This window comes from Lemur catta, chromosome 17 (assembly GCF_020740605.2).
Source record: "Lemur catta isolate mLemCat1 chromosome 17, mLemCat1.pri, whole genome shotgun sequence".
Taxonomy (NCBI): Eukaryota; Metazoa; Chordata; class Mammalia; order Primates; family Lemuridae; genus Lemur; species Lemur catta.
Genome location: NC_059144.1, coordinates 13,187,024 through 13,204,441, shown reverse-complemented (window position 1 = coordinate 13,204,441; position 17,418 = coordinate 13,187,024). Strand labels below are relative to the sequence as shown.

At 41.8% G+C, this 17,418-nt stretch overlaps 1 non-coding gene across 1 annotated transcript; it reads right to left on the bottom strand.

The window, feature by feature from the left end:
* Positions 1 to 1,576: 1,576 nt before the first annotated feature.
* LOC123622993 lies at positions 1,577 to 1,683 on the bottom strand. The gene has a single exon (XR_006729722.1). It is a non-coding gene; the product is annotated as a U6 spliceosomal RNA (small nuclear RNA).
* Between the last annotated feature and the right edge of the window lie 15,735 nt (positions 1,684 to 17,418).

The window sequence follows — 17,418 nt, the reverse complement described above, 5'->3', positions numbered from 1 at the left end:
GTGTTCAGCGCAATGTTTGGCTCAGAGAGGACTCAGTAAAATAGAGTTTTTTTATCACAGTGGATTAACAGGGGGAAGAAGAGCCCACTGTAAAAAGTCCAGCACAAAAACCCCTTGCCCAATCTTGGATTTATGGTCCTGTTGATAACTGTCTCCCTTCATTTGGTTTCCTTTCTGAGCTCGCCACGCAAAGATTTCCTTCTCTGTTGCTATGTTCTTCTTTCCCTCCTGGTCTTTGTTCCTGAGCACCCAGGGCTCCCTCCCTACAGTAAGCTGTCAAGACAAGAAACACTCCGGCAGCGATGATTGATGCCCGGTAACGACTCCCAATGATTTTTTTTGTGGCCATGTTTATTTAGTAGGTTTAAGTTTCATTTAATCCTGAGGAAACGTCCTGGATGTGGACTGGAGCTCTACAAACCTGAAGAGGGCCTGCAGGCTTGGTTTGCTTTTGATAAGCACTGAGACGTTGGATCCTTATTGAAACGGGTGGGCCCACCCACTGGGCCCGGCTCCTTTTCCTTCTAAGAGCTGGTGAAACTCATTTCCCCTCAGTTCACCCCTCACTGGCACGAGCAAGCTTTTCCCTGCAGCAGCTTCCTGTCCACTTGCAAACAAGTAAACCTGGCAGGTCCACTGTGGACTGTGTACTGCGCTTCCCACGGAGGGATCACCCAAGGGGGGTGTGGTCTCTCTGCCTGAAAAAAGCAAATGAAACCTGGTGCAGTGCTGACACCTGTAATCCCAGTGACTCGGGAGGCTGATGCAGGAGGGTCACTTGAGGCCAGGAGTTCAAGACCAGCCTGAATAACAAAGTGAGACCCCATCTCTACAAAAAATAAAAAAAAAAAAAAAATTAGCCTGGGCATGGTGGCATGCACCTGTAGTTCTAGCTACTTAGAAGGCTGAGACAGGAGATCACTTGAGCCAGTTCGAGGTTGCAGTGAGCTATGATTGCACCACTGCTCTCCAGCCTGGGTGACAGAGCAAGACCTTGTCTCTAAAAAAAGAAAGGCAGATGAGGAATTTGGTGCCTGACTGCCAGACACCCATAGTTAAATAACCATAATGCCTCCAATGCCACGTGATGATGTAGACGGCACAGCAGGGAGTGGTAGAAGCCATGTCCGGTGGACAGAGCATGCCCAGACCCAGGGAGGTGGACCGAGGACTGGCACTGGGAGTTGAATTACTGTGGGCTGTGCTGCAAGATCTCACAGGAGATGTGAGATACAGGTGCAAAATATTTTTATTTCTAAATGCTGACAACTAATTCAATTTTTAAAATCATATGCAGGTTGAAAAACAAGTCAGCAGGCCTCTCTGACCTCGGAAAGCCTGCCCTGTAACCTCTCCATGTGCTCTTACTTTACTGTTTCATTTCCTTTTTGGTCAAGAAAAGAAATGTTCTTGCAAAAAAACTTTTATTTTTATTTATTTATTTATTTTTCTTTTCTTAATATCCTTTTCTTTTTCTTTTTCTTTTTTTTTATTTGAGCTTATTATGGGGGTACAAAAGTTCAGGTTATGTATATTGCCCATGCCCCGCCATCCCCCCGAGTCAGAGCTTCAAGCGTAAAAATTGGAACGCTTCACGAATTTGCGTGTCATCCTCGCGCAGCAGCCATGCTAATCTTCTCTGTATCGTTCCAGTTTTAGTATATGTGCTGCTGAAACGAGCACAAAACTTTTCTTTTAGAAAATGTAGAAAACACAAATAGACAAAATTAGAATAAATAAAAATCCCCCATAAATCTACCAATTAGAAGAAAGCCATTGTAATCATCTTAGAGGATAATGCTCCACTGCTATTTCAAAGTATAGATATACATCTCTTGCTGTGAATTCTCACTTGACTTCTATAGATAGTGTCTAATGGGGGCCAGAGACAGCCATCAGTATCATGGATTTATAGAAGGAATTGCCCTAAGCTGTGTATTAGAGGTGGATGGAAAAGTTGAGGAGGGCATGGAAGGCTGGACCAGCTTCAGAGATAAAGAGAAAGAGGCACATGAAGAAGTCCTGTGTATGAGAGAGCAGAGGGGGAGAACGGGACAGACCCCAGCAGAGACAAGCCACTGGACTTCATCCCCTACTTGCTCACATGCACTCTGTGGTCCTGGGCTCCATTGGCTTCCATTGGCCCTGGGAGGGCAGGAGTGGGTGTTTGTAAATCCAGAGTCACTTGTGCAATAGGACCAAGGTGTCTAACTCCAAACCCACAGGAAAGCATCCATGGTACCCTTAAACCCTATCCAATATCAAATTATTATCAATTTTTTTAATTTCAAAATATTAAGGGAATACAAATATTTTTGTTTACACGTATTGCTTTGGTAATGCTTGGGTCAGGGTTATAAGTGTGCCCATCAACCAGACAGTGTTCGTTGTACCCATTAGGTAGGTTTTCACCCATCCTCTCCTCTCCCCTCCTTTTCTTGATTGCCACTGACTTTTATTTCCCTCTGTGCACGTGCCTGGTCATCAGTTAATTCTAATTTAATACCAAATACATATGGTATTTGTTTTTCCATTCTTTAGATACTTCACTTAGGATAATGGTCTCCAGTTCCATCGAAATTGTTGTAAAAGGCATTAATTCATCCTTTTTATGACTGAGTAGTATTCCATAGTATACGCATACCATATTTTGTTAGTTCACTCATGAATTGATGGGCATTTGGGTTGATTCCACATCTTTGCAATTGTGAATTGTGCTACAATAAACATTCAAGTACAAATGTCTTTTTGATAAAATGACTTCTTTTCCTTTGGGTAGATACCTAGTAGTGAGATTACTAGATTGAATGGTAGGTCTACTTTTAGATCTTTGAGGAATCTCCATACTGTTTTCCACAGAGGTTGTACTACTTTGCAGTCCCACCAATAGTTTATAAGCATTCCTTTCTCTCCACCAAGAGACTCCTGGAATTGATAAATAAATTCAGCAAAGTCTCAGGTTACAAAATCAATGTACACAAATCAGTAGCATTTCTATACACCAATAACAGTCAAGCTGAGAGTCAAATCAGAGACTCAATACCACTCACACTAGCTATAAATGAAATAAAATACCTAGGAATATACTTAACTAAGAAGGTGAAAGATCTCTACAAAGAGAACCATAAAACACTGAGGAATGAAAATGCAGATGACAAAAAAAAAAAAAAAGATGGAAAAACATGTCACATTCAGGGATCAGTAGAATCAAAGTTTTTACAATGTCCATACTACAGGAAGTGATTTACAGATTCAATGCAATCCCCGTCAAAATACCAACATAATATTTCATAGATCTAGAAAAAATAATTCTATGCTTCGTCTGAAATCAAATTATTTTTAAAAACATTGGCACCCTTCCACTGCTGAATTTGCATGTTGCTAACTCAGCTTGGGAGTGGTGTAGGATAGGACATATTTCAGGGCAAGAAGAGCTTTCAATTCCAGTGCTGTGATTGTCTTCATCCTCTACCCACACAATAGGAAAAATTATCATTTATTGCATGGCCACCTTCTATTAAATTCATTGATGAAAATGGAAATTCTGCTGTCTGTATATGCAAGTATATTTTATTTATTTATTTTTAGAGACAGTATCTCACCTGTCCCCCAGGTTGGAGTGCAGAGACATGATCACAACTGCTCACTGTGGCTTCAAATTCCTGTGGTGAAGCCATCCTACTGCTTCAGCGTCCAGAGTAGCTGGGAATACAGGCATGTGCCACAATGCTGGGCTAATTTTTTTTTTGGTAGAGTTGAAATCTTGCTATGTTGCCCAGGTTAGTCTTGAACTCCTGGCCTCAAGGAATCCTCCTGTTTTGGCCTCTTGAAGTTCTGGTATTACAGGTGTGAGCAACTGTGCCTGTCATATTGGATTTCTTTGTACAAGAGAACAAGAAGACAGATTTCCAGGGGGATATGCAAGAGAAAAAGAAATGCACTAATAAAATATCAGAAAGCTGGCTACCACAGGAGGCACTGCTATGGGAATCAGTGATACTAGACCAGGGTTGGCTAATAGAGCATTTTAAAGTGCATGGTGCTGGGCACAGTATGACCCCTCTTCATGAAGCTGAAGTATTCACTGAAGTCTAATTCATTATCAAATGCTTTAGGTTAGCTGGTTACAAAAATGGGCATTGATGAAGGAGACATGACACCATATCGGGGTGAAATTTGAAAACAAATAGGAGGAGTTGGAGCTGGAGCCTGGAGACAGTTTCCCTTGAGAACATAAGCCCTTCAGGAATGTATGAAAATATCAGGAGGGCCCTGGATTTCCCTGGGGTATGGGATAAAGATTTACAGTCATCCCTTGGGATCCTTGGGGGATTGGTTCTAGGACCTCTCTTGGATACCAAAATCCACAGATGTTCAACCAAATAACATTTGAGTTTCTCCCCACCTCTGCTTTACCTGCACAAACATCACCAGTTTGGATGAGGAAGGGATATTGGCTTCAATATCACGGAACGTGTCTCACTTTTAATTGAATATCTCATTCTGAAATGTACACCATATGACAATTTATTTGCATATAACCTATGCACATCCTCCTGTATACAGTAAATCGGCTCTAGATTACTTATAATACCTAAGTATTAGTCTACCTAATACAGTGTAAATACTATGTAAATAGTTGTTATACTATATTGTTTATGCAATAATGACAAGGAAAAATGTCTGTACATGTTCAGTATAGACACAACCATCCACTTTTTAAAAATATTTTTGATCTGAAGTTGGTTGAATCCATGGATGCAGATACCTATGGATGTGGAGAACCAACTGTAATGTGAGTTGACCTGTGTTCAGGAGGCTGGAAGACACAAGCTGACGTTAGACTTTGCTGTGATCTGAGCATTTTAGCTGATGGGCAGCAGCAGCAGCATATGGTGTACATTCCAGAATGAGATACTCAATTAAAAGTGAGACATGTTCCTTGATATCAAAGGCATATCCCTTCCTCATTCAAACTGGTGTTACTTGTGCAGGTAAAGCAGAGGTGGGGAGAAACTCAAACGTACACAAAGCCAATGGAGAGTCAGCTGGTTATGTCAAGCTGAATTTAAGACTAGCCTTGTACTTTGCAAAGCACTGGCACTATTTGCCTCTTTCAAAGTTCAAATTTGAGTACGCCTGGGTTTGTGCAAGGGTGAGTAATGGACATCCGTATCTGGAGGAGGTCTTCTGCATAGTGGTTCTCTCTAGTGGTTTTTGCTCAGGTGCCCATCAGTTACAAGACGAGCATGCACCCTAACACATGTAAATGAATTTATTTCATACATACAAATATATCATTATATCATGAATATTACAAAATATATACATATTTTATTTATTTATGTATTTATTTATTGTTTTAGAGATGGGGTCTCACTTGGTTGCCCAGGCTTGAGTGCAGTGGCATGATCATAGCTCACTGTAGCCTCAAACTCCTGGCCTTAAGCAGTCTTCCCGCCTCAGTCACTCAAGTGCCTGAGATTACAGGCATGACTCGTCACTCCTGGCTTAACAAATTCTATTTTTAAAATAATGAGATAAAAGTACTTATGAATATAGAATTTAATATTTTCTTCCCACACCCCAATGGGTCTGCGTGTATACTCCCTGGGGTACAGCCGCCATTTGGAATTCTCCAAGAGGGTCTATCTTTGGAACAGACACATAAACTGTCAATGGAATAATCTGACCAGGCCAGGAGGATTCAGGGAGGGCAGAGGGCATAAGTGAGGGTCAGAGAGTTGGGGATTTCTGTTTAATGCCATCCACAGAGTGTCATTAAATGTTCCAGCAAAGCACCTTGAGGTATGCACAGCTATCTGCTGAATATATGGGGTGAGCATTTCCTCTGCAGAAGCAAGTCCTCCTGTTAGGTATTTATGGCTCTGCCAGACTAGTCACAGAGATGGCTGAATGTTTCTCTGGTGGGTAGGGTGCCAGTATACCGTCCTGTGCTCCCCCATGGTCTCTGTCATTATAGCAGGACAGGGATGCTTCCCAGCCACCCAGCTTCCTGGGACACTATGATGTGATATCCACAGCAAACTTTGAGTTGCATGGAGAAGCAAGGTTCTCAAACAGCAAGGGCTATACTGATTTTATCTTTGCTTTTAAGAAAAGTAAGATAGCATGTGTTATTTGTTAAAAAGTTAGTGTAGAATATGGTACAACACTTTTGCCAAAGCTTGCTTTGTTTTTTGTTTTGTTTTAATCCCTGGCACCCTTAAAATCACAACTGCTATTTGAAATAATGACATAATGATATGAGAGATAAACTATACTCACCATGCTTGCTACCGGGTATAGTACCGCCTGTGTCTGTGATACCGCAGTTGATTTGTTGAGGAGCCCATGTCATTTAGGTCCTGGGCTCCTTCCCCTCCACCTGCAGGTCCCTCAACCTCTCTGTGTACCCCCAGCCCTCACCTCTGCTTCACCCCTGCCTTAGAAAGGGGCTGCAGGCTGGCAGCGCAGGTCAGAGCAGCCCTGCTTGTCTTGGGCTACAGACTCAGCAAGCAGCTCTGTGTGTTTTGCTTCGGGTTGCACTACCCAGAAAAACAGCAAAAGTGCCAAGGTATGGGCCTAAAGATTAAACAAATTAAAAAAAAATTTTTAAAGGAGAAGAACTAACATTAATAACTGCATTTTGTTCCCTTTAAAACAGCAACATGGAGTGGACTCATGGGGGCTGAGAACAGTGAGCCTCCCTCTGCTCACTCAAAGATTTTGATGAAAGGGCAGCGTCTGTGGCTTTAGCCGTCATCACGATCAATAACTTACTAAGCCCTTCCTAGCACTGTCAGGACTAAGGGAGACACGAGAAAAGAAGAAAAAGCACTGCTCATCTTCCAAGGAGCTCACAGATAGGAAACAATGCACACCTGCGTGCCTCATCTCCAGGAACACCCAGGACACTTTGGTAATGTGGCCCATAATCATGCAGAGGTCCCAAGAATGGGATGTGAGGCAGGAAGGGTCACCGGAGTACAAAGTGCCCTGCAAATGTGCCTGTGTCATTCTCAGAGCCACACCTACAGGAAAGTGCTCTCAGCGCTGTGTCACAGATGAGAAATTAAGGTTCAGAGCAGTTTCACGACTCACCAGAGGACCGGCCTGGGTGTGGCACAGACAGAAGATGTTGAGAAGTGGCTCTTTTTCAATGTGTTTTGAGAGACCCCAAAGTTGAACTAAACCTCATAGAATGGGTTGGTGTAAAGAGATGCTGAGGAAGTGGAGGCAGAGGCGGACACTGGCCTGACAATGACTGTGTAAGGGAGGGGACCAGGAAAAGCAAAACAAAAGGCAGAATGGACTGAACCAGAATAGGTATTCAAGTAAAAACAACTCCCTGCATGATTCACTGGAACCATAGAAATCTATATAAATATCCATATTTCATATCTCCATAGTTCCAAAAATGCATTTATGGAGGCTAAACATAACATATAAGGAATAAAGAGATTCAACAAAAGTTTGAGAAGCATGCAGAAAAAAAGGAAGGCATGGATACTCTTTATCAAAAACCTGGGTTAAAATTCTCTGTAGTTCTTAGACTCCCGGCAGCCAATGCAAAAAGGGAAACTCTGTATTATACAATTATGCAACAGATTATAAAATTCTCATGTGATAAAAAAAGAATCAGGACCATTTTTAAGAGTTAATCAGATCCAACTGATCCAGTTATTAATAAATATTTTATGATGCACATCTTTATACACGGGACAGTGAAAACAAGTCCTGATCAACTTGTTAGCAGAATGCTTTCCCAGAGTGTGTTGAGCTCTGTGAGTCTCTGCTATTAACATCCTGAATATGGCAGGAGAGGTGCCGATGTGGGAGTGTTTGTTGGTATGACAGACACCAAGCTGCTCCACGCAGATCCCCCTTCAAGGGAGGGCTCTCTCTCCAGCTGTGAAGATTGGGGTGAGCGACAGCCTCCAGACATACCGCATTCTGTGAGCTCTTGCAGGGCGGCCCCTGGCCAGTGTGGAGCAGTGCCATGGTACAAGGGTCTAGCATCTTCTGCCTAGTGACATTTGCTCCAAGCTCTCCATGGGGTGGACACAGATTCTGCCAGGTCTTCACCGTGGTCCGATACTCCCTCCAGCTAACCCCCTTCCCTTTTCCTTTGACATCATTATCCCCCAGTAATCTCTGCATTCCTAACTCCAACTCAACGCCTGCTTCTCAGAGAACCCAACCTGCAAGAATGACTTATTAGGAATAATATTCCCAGTACCATTTATGGGGAATAGGTTGAAAGTGGCCCCTTCTGTGACCTTAAACTGGTTTTAGAGACTTGTCTCTCTATTTATAAACTGCAATAAACGCCAGCATTTTATTCCCGTCAGAGGGAGACTCCACTATGTTAGAGACTCCTTAACGAGACTCAATAAAACTCCTGGGAACAAAAGGGGTGGGTATTTTTCACCTTGGTGTTCCTTTGACCAAGCGTTTTCCTTTTAACTCCTTCCAACCACAGGTGACACATTTGAGAGCCTGTCCTATTTCCTAAGCACCAAATCTTGATGCTTTTTTCCTGAACTTGGCAATTTATCATTTGGTTCGCTCACATTAGCTCCTTGACAGTTGCTGGGGCCTGACAAGGGTGACCACTTCTTGCAGTCTCTAGTTGTAACGAACCGTTCTCCTGAACACACACGTTAGCCCATAAGCAAGGTGATTTTCATGAAGAAAAGGGTCTCTAGTGATGACATGGGTTCCCACCTGCCTCCCGGGGACTGCTGTTGGGTGCTACACATGCACACTCACACACAACCCTGAGGCAGAAAAACACCAGGATCTTGTTCTAGAATGGCTCCTGACAGGAGTAGGCCCGGACTTGCTTGGCCTTTTAACCCACACAATAAAGGCCTCATGGGAGCAGCAGCCAGAGCCCTGAATGAGAGGGATGCTCCTTAAGCTGACAGGCCACCAGGAGGGCATTGCTTTTAATTTAACGTGACAATGTAGTCATTACAAGCCTTCTCTAACTCGCTGGCCTTCCAGAACAAAGAATTCTCCCTGGAAGAATGTCAAGGAGCCAGATGGATACACCCCCTGTTTCCCTGTCTTTTCCTACCCCTCCCCTTCCCCCCATCGTAAGCAAAAGGAATAGAGATGTAGATTCATTTCTTCATGCACAAAGACTGGGAATACAGTGACTGAGATGAACTGATTTTTTTTTTTTCCCTTAACAAGAAAATGGTAACTCCCTCTTTCGAACTAAAGAAAAACACAGGGTGGCCTTTCTGAGTTCTGTTCAAGTTAAAGAAAACACACACACACAACCACACACACATACACACACAGGTCCTATTTCTTATGCTTATTTCTTACTTCCTTTACAATAATTTATCAACCAAAAAACCAGAGCCTTGTGTCCACTTTATTACTAGAAATCCACTCGTATAAGCATGTCTCGAGCCATGCGTTTTTCTCTGAGTATCCGACTGGTCTCTAACTGAGAAGTTGTTGGTCTGCACAACGTTTATTACCAGGGCCAGCTGCAGGCGACAGCATCTGACTGCCCTTGGCAGTCTGGCCCCCATTATTCTTGACAATGGGTGGACGGAGGGGAGAACTGTTTAACTGTTTACTACTTCAAGACATTTTAAAAGGTAATGAATGTACAAACAGCACAGAAAAAAGAGCCCTCTGTAAGGTGGCTTGGAGTCAGGATAGAAAATTCAAACAATATTAGCCTCAAAAAGTCAACACTAGATACCCTTCTACTAAGGACCTACAAACAAACAGAGTTACTCTGTACACACATTAACAAACGCAACTCCACACTGTTGCGGCTTTCGCCTTCTCAGAGCCTGGGGTTTATATGTATGTTTTCACAGGACTGAGAAGCTTCCAGAAGCAAGGGGCTTTGTCTCTTGAGAATTTTTGGTGCTAGAACTTTTGCACCTGGCTGGCCCCGGGCAGATGAGGGGCAAGGGCAGGGAGCAACTCAAGTTCAGGGCAGGGCTGGGATGCATTTGCCCTAAGACCAGGCCATACTCGTGGGTGCAGACCGGGAGGCACCATTGGGTTTTCCATCTCCTTACAGTTCACTGAGACAAAGTGCCACACCACAAACACTTCTCGTGCCCAGACATCTGCATCCTACATAATTAAAAGGCAAATGTTACTCTTTTAAAAAGTAAATCATGGATCATGGAAAAGGAACCCACCATCTTGCCCTGCTACTCACACATGCCTAAGAAAGTCAGTTATTTGCTTTCCATTCAAGCATTGAATGATGTGATTGAGAAAACAAATTCTAATAATTTTTACTTTTTCTAAGTTGTGAGAGATTTAGTCCCCTGCTAGTTAAAGATTGCTCTATTTCTCTCCAGCCAAGTGTGCGCTTATTATCAATGAGGCTGCTTGATTACTCATGCAACTGTCTAGAAACATGAGATAGAATGATTTCAGATACCGAGTTTTCTACTCCAACATCAGGTAATCTGCACACTGGTGTGTCTCGTGTTTACTGGGCCTTCTAGCTCCTTCCAAATAAAACCTGATGAGGGGTGCATGCAAGAAAAATGGCTAAAAAGGTATGCTTCGAAAAAATTGTGCTTTTCCCCCTATATGCCATGAGCTTACCCCAGATACCTTATAAAATCCAAAACAATGTGATCTGTGCTTAAGAGTTTCCACATTTTGGGAAAACGAAGTCGCTCTTTGCCATGGCATTATCAAGAGGAAGTAAAACAAGACACAAAGAATAATCTTCAAAAATACTTCTCCATATTAAATTGACTACAGGTTTTTTTCTTCCAGCCCATTCTTTTAAATGCAATTATGCAAGGAGGGAAAATTTAGTATTGCAATCAATAGAGTTCCACCTTTTTGTAATGCTGGGTCTCAGCTCTCATTGATTTTTGGGGGCTAGCTGCACGAACTTAGCTACATGCATAAGAATTTCACACCACAAAGAAGAGAAAATGACTTTTGCTTCTCACAGAGAACAATAAGAGCAGTAACTGTGAACTCACAGAATGGAAGGATCATTGCCAATCTTTAGAAACATACGAGGGGAGGGCAGGGTACATCATCAGATTATTTCAACAGATTCAAAAACAGAGACAATTTGTAAAATCTGGAGAAAAAAATGTAGTGTGTTAGTTTTTGCCATGACAACATGGCACGATCAATGTTGCTGCAAAGATGGTTTTCAAAGGTTCTTTTTATTATGGCACACATTTCCCCAGAAAATTCCCTCTAGCAAAAGGCATGCCTCAAAAAAAAAAAAAAAAAGAAAAGAAAGAAAAGAAAAAAATCCTCCTAATTGTGGTTGGCTTAACGCCTCTCCTGAGTAGGTCAATAGCATGCCCAGTGCAGGTGGCCTGCCGGCCGCTCCCCTCCCATGTCTGATAAAGCTAGCCTCTTCTCCGGATCAAGGTATTAAGGTTTGGGTTATTTGTATTGATTTTATGTGCCACTATGCTGCGCCAGCCATGCTCATATCTGTGGTTCACAAATTCCTCTTTAAAATGTCACCGCCGTTTCATTTCCTTTGCCATCAATACTGCAGCCAGAGGGCCAGCTGCTTGTTAACCTCGAGGGCTGTAGTCTTGTCAGATGCACCGGGGGCGCTGCATATTCCCAAAGTCTTCACAGATATCAGCAACACGCAGGTGGGTGGGCCATCAGATTCTTCATCAAAAGAAAAAAAAAAAGAAGAAGAAAGAAAACTTCCAAATATTTTTCTCTGATATTCAAAGGGATCTCCCCCCTTGCCCAGAAAACCGTTGGAAATGAATAGGCCCTCTAGTGGTTAACAAGGGAGTCAGAAACAACGCGAGGCTCATTAGATACCTTTTGATATCATTTGAAAGCATAGCCACACCCACAAACAGGTGTGTGCACAGGAATTTCTGTACCTGAATACAGCTGTTCCCGGCTACACCCACACCCTCAATTCCACTTGAAATAAATCTTATAGAAACTGAATTTGCGGATAATTTAGGATCAATAAAGATTTTTTTCTGGAAGTTGTAAATCAAGTCCTTCTCAGGGAAATAGGTAAATCAAACTATCTAATAATTTTAAACAGATGCTTTTCCTTATCAGCATAGAGTGAAACTAGCCTGAACTGGACTCCAGACAGAAATCTACACACGGGCTCAGCCATGACTGTATTTATCAGTTGACGGTGATCCTTTAACAAACATGCAGCAGAGTAAAAATAAAACACATGTTTTCCCTTATTTCTCTGTAAGCGCTTACTTAAGGTTTTATTATATTTGGCCATGGGACATTCAGTAAACTTACTGATGATATCAAAGAATGATTTTACAAACAGTAAAAGTTACACTATTGACACCTCCAAATTCTGGAGTATTTACATTGTGTTAGGTGCACACTTGCTCAGGGAGATTAACAAACATTACTAGAAAGGCTGTGGCCAAATCCACCCTGGTTGTTTATAAAACCTTTACAACTCATCAGCTTCCACTAACACACTGGCACTGTTCAATTACCATCAGTGTTAGAGAGCCTTAGCAAAACATCTAGTGCCCATGTAAATAGACAAATCTGAAAACTAGCTGGTCTGTTGGCTTACATACTGTAGGTAATGTTTTCTTTTGCTCAAATTTGTTCTGGAAACTAATCACGCTCTGATAAAGCCATCTGCAAATATGAGAAAGATTGACACCCACATGTCAAAGTTTACACAGCCTGACCAAGTGTACATATAGCACAGATGATGTAAGGTCTCTGCGTACAGAGCTTCTCCGGGGCCATGTTGGAATGGAACTCTCTGGGTGAGAATGCAGGTACCGCTGTCCACACCAAAGCAAAACTTGCCAGTTTCCTGGCCAAGCTCAAACTCTTCCAAAAGTATGGGAGCTTTTCTCAATGTTCATCACGGAACTTTAACTTAATTCCCTCGGCATTATCAGTCTAGAACTATAGTTCCATTATCACTTAGCTAATTCCAAACACAATTGATTTTCTACAAGTCACTAAAGCCTTGCCTTTATCCAGAAAATGATAGTAACTTATTGTTCATAAGTTGGAAAGAATAGCACTAAGTGTTAACAGAAGAAATGGTAAGAAATAGCATTTGACTAGAAATCCACGGGCTATCAACTTTTTATTGTGCCTTATCAAATTTGCAGGAAACGGCTGGATGTGGTGGCTCACATCTGTAGTCCCAGCATTTTGGGAGGCTGAGGGAGACAGGAAGATCACTTGAGGTCGGGAGTTAGAGACCAGCCTGGGCAATATAGCAAGACCTTGTTTCTACAAATTTTTTTTAAAAAATTGGCTGGTCATGGTGTCATACACCTGTACTCCTACTTAGGAGGCTGAGGCAGGAGGACTGCTTAAGCCCAGGAGTTCGAGGTTACAGTGAGCTATGATCTTGCCACTGCATTCCAACCTGGCCAATAGAGTGAGACCCTGTCTCAAAAATAAATAAATAAACAAGTAAATAAATAAAATTTGCAGGAAAGACTTTATATACAGACCAGAATACAAAGCAGATGGATTATCAAACATGATCAAACACAGTGAGGAATTCATCTCCATTTCGCCTTGGCAGTGAACTTTTCTGATGTAAAGATATCTGGCACAATCCTCTTTTTGCCTGGTGGTTGTTTCCCAGAAATAAACCTAATGGCTCTGTGGTGTGGTCCCGATCTTCCTCTTTGGAACGTAGTGCAAACCAGAATCCACAGCTATGTGGAAGGATTTGTAGTGAACAGTTGAATTTTCAATTGTTTGTTTGGAATTGAAATTTGTTGTGAACTTCTTTTTACACCTGATATTTAACTCTTTACTAAGAGCATGGAAATCATATGTTTGAAATTTTATTAGGGATCATCTTCAAATTCTGTTGTTTATCATTTCCAAAATATAGCCTTATAATTCTTTGAAGAATATGGCAACATTTGCTTCTTTCTAGCCTTCTGACACTTCTCATGATTGGTCTTTGGTTTTTGTTTTAAATTAACCAAGAATAGCTCTGTGATTTCACCTGCTAGATCTTTCAGTTCCCATTTTAAAGTTGGACAATTTCTTAGTACTTTACTAATCCTGGATGTTTGATTCTGTCTTTTAAATTTCCAGTTTTAAGATGATTCTTCTTTATAGATTATTAAACCCATCAATAAGTCTCGTCCTTGTTTTCTTGATCTAACTATAAAGCCATCTGGTGGTCCCTAGATTTTCGTTTTTTGAAAGCATCACTAATACCTAGTCTTTTGGTTTCCTTGAATGCTTTGATGTTGTCATAGTTCTGTGTTTGTCCCTGTCCATCCTTGTATACTTTAAAGAGCACAATAGAAATTTCTTTGTTCAGCCACAGTCAATTGTTTAGATGCCTTTATCTTTACAAATCTATATATTCTAACATTTTCCAAGTTAAAGTCTTATAATAAACTACCCTTATGTCTTAGGAAATTGCAAATTTTCATGAATAGGACCTATAGCTAATTAACTGCCCTTGTTATTTCAAATACTTATTCTATTTACCAAAGATGGATTTAACCAACTTGTCAAGAAGTTTTAAAGGACACATGCTTATATTATATTATATTATATTATATTATATTCATATCTCTTTAACTCTTGCCCAGCCATTTGAGTTGTCTTTGATCATAGAATATGACTTCTAGCATCTCATAACCTCCTTTGTAGTTTACTACATGCTTTGATATGAAATGTGTAATAATTTTACAATGTTTCTTGTCAAACAGAAACCTCTACTACCTTAGCTATAAAACTTAATTCCCAATTTCCTCTTCCCAAAGAATAAATGATCTTTGCCCCCAGGGGAATAATTGGATCATGGAGGCAGGGAACAGCTTAACAGTTACTAGGCAATATTGCCTTAGGGGAGGTGATCGAGGGCAGGACGAATTCTTGTTTCTGGGGGAACGGGGCCCATGGGAAGTGGTAAGAATGTACATTTCTTGAAAGCCTGCACTGTGCCAGACACTGGTCTGGGACCTTATGTTCCTATCTCTTAGCCCATCCATTCTCCTCTTGATTCCTAATTTAGTCTCATGCACTCATCCCCTTGCTTTGTAGCCTTTAATGGCTTCTAATATTTCTTAGCACAAAGGCCAAATTTGTTCGAGGCCCAGCAAAGTTGGGTTCATGCCCATATCACCAGCCTCAGTTGTTTTCATCCATTTCTTCATTTTCATTGCCTTGTTGTCACGGGCTTTCTTTCCATGGGCCATAACAGTTTGGTTCACCTGTATATCTCCAAGCCTAGTCCAGTTTGGGACAGAGTAGATGCTAAATAAATATTCCTTGGGTGAAGGAACAAACAAATGAATGCATTTAATCCCTTCAACAGTCCTAGGATGAGGAAATACAGGGTCAGATGGATTCAGTCGCATGCCTGAGTCTCAGCTAGTAACAAGGAGAGATTAACAATGTCTCAGCAAAACTATTTAGGTTTCTCTAAGATCCTGCGTAGGACCCATGTCAAAACTCCTTAGTAGGTAAAGAAGGACACGCTAATGAACAGGCCGCCCAAGTGCAATAGACAGGGAAGTGGGGAACATGCCTGCTAACTGCATCCCAAAGCAATTTCCTTTTCCCTTAGATGTGTTTACCGCCCATGGTGTTCCTGTAGAGGTTTTATTTATCTGTGGATTTTCTTTGAAGGAAGGCAGCCAGAGGAGGGTTTTTTGAAGCCAAGGTGAGAATTAGTAAGATGCATTGACATGGCACCTTTTATAACATTGAAAAATGATCATTAGACTCGCTCTCAAGGATGAGGGATTTGCATTTGGCTTGCATTGTGCAAACAGGGCTTTTGTTGATTTATCAACAGGACTTTGCTTGGGGTTTTGGATTGGATTCCAGAGGTTGGCACCTACGCTCTAAAAAATCTAAACAGAAGGAGAAAATAAATCACCAACTGGCACTTTAAAGGCAAAGATTTATACCAGATTTAATGAACTTCCTGTCTTGCTAAGCATGAGGAAAATGTCGTGTTTACCCCGATGCTCTCTGCTCCTGGCAGTGGGTGTGCCAAGTTGGAAGGGATGTAGAAGTGGGTCACACTCACTCAGCTGGAACTCAAAAAACTCAAAAGAGAGCGAGCACTTGGCAATGATTTTGGCCCTCACAGTGCAGCCCCACCCCTTGCTACTAACCCTACTTAGGGCCAATCTAAGGAGAAATGTGGGTCAAGTCATATTGTCTTCTGTGTGTTCCCCTAGAAGCAGACCAAAATCAAGGATTTGAGTGCAAGTTGTTTGTTTGGGGCGTGGTCTCAGGAAGCACTGGTCACGGGTGGGTGAAATGAGACACGAAGGCTGTCAGTAAAGGGCATGTCATCAGGCCAGTTAGCACTGTGGACAACTGGAGGTTCCTGCTTGAAACCTCTAGAAGCCAGGGCAAACACTGGTCTTAGAGTTATCTCTACCAGGGGGCTAGGGAGCTGGGTACTTACCTGCTAATATGCTCATTGATTTCAGACTGTAGCATAGAGCAGAGTCCGGCAACCAAAGTGCAAGGGTTGCAGGTACTGCCAGCTGGGAGTGAGGGGCACTCACCAAATAGCTAAGGGTCTAGGTGGGAGGGGCAACAAGTGTCTCTTACTCTAAACAAATCAAGCTACCTGCCATGCTTAAATCTCTATTTTTTCTGTGACTTTTCTTTTCAACTTTTATGTGATTCATACACATTGCTTGGGAGGTATAAACACCTTGCCATACTTCCCGTCATATACAACTTTCTTTGACTCAATCATCATATGAATTCAAAAATCATTTGCTCTCACCACTGGTATTGCAAGTGGTTCTAAAACGACAGCTATAGCTCTGTGTGATGACAAGAGTGAGCATTTTCCACCCGTCTCCATATTAAGTGAGGAACATCTAAATCCAAATCTATATAAACAATCTGCCCACCGTTAGATTTTAGAGTCTGAGATAGACCTGATTTATTTCCGAGTGGGGAATAAATCCTTTTGTGAGACTGAATATATACTCAGGTGCTGGAGAAGAAATGAAGACTCAGGGTATATGGTTAAATAGTCCAATTATGGTCTGTAAGTCTGGTGGCATCACACAGACGTAGTTGTCATTCAGGATATCCACTGCCTGTGAGCACTATGCAGTCCCCTGATGCATGCTTGGTTCCACGGGGTAATCTCATTCTCCCTTTCATTTACTGTTAGCCAAATCTTATGAGCCTTGGGGTCATTCATTCCCCGCCTTTGCCCTTTAGGCTGTCTTCAAAGTCAGGTTCACTGCTTTATCTTAATGCCGAAGACTTTTTATTTTTTAAACTAGTGTCAACTTCACTCAAACTACCAAGGAGAAAAAACTTTGCATTTTCCTGCTTGGAAGAACACAGGGCTAGAAATTAAGGTGCTTTGGTTCCAGTCCCAAGAATGCCACTTGCTAGTTTTGTTTGCTCTTATCCTAAGTTCTCTCATCTTTGAAG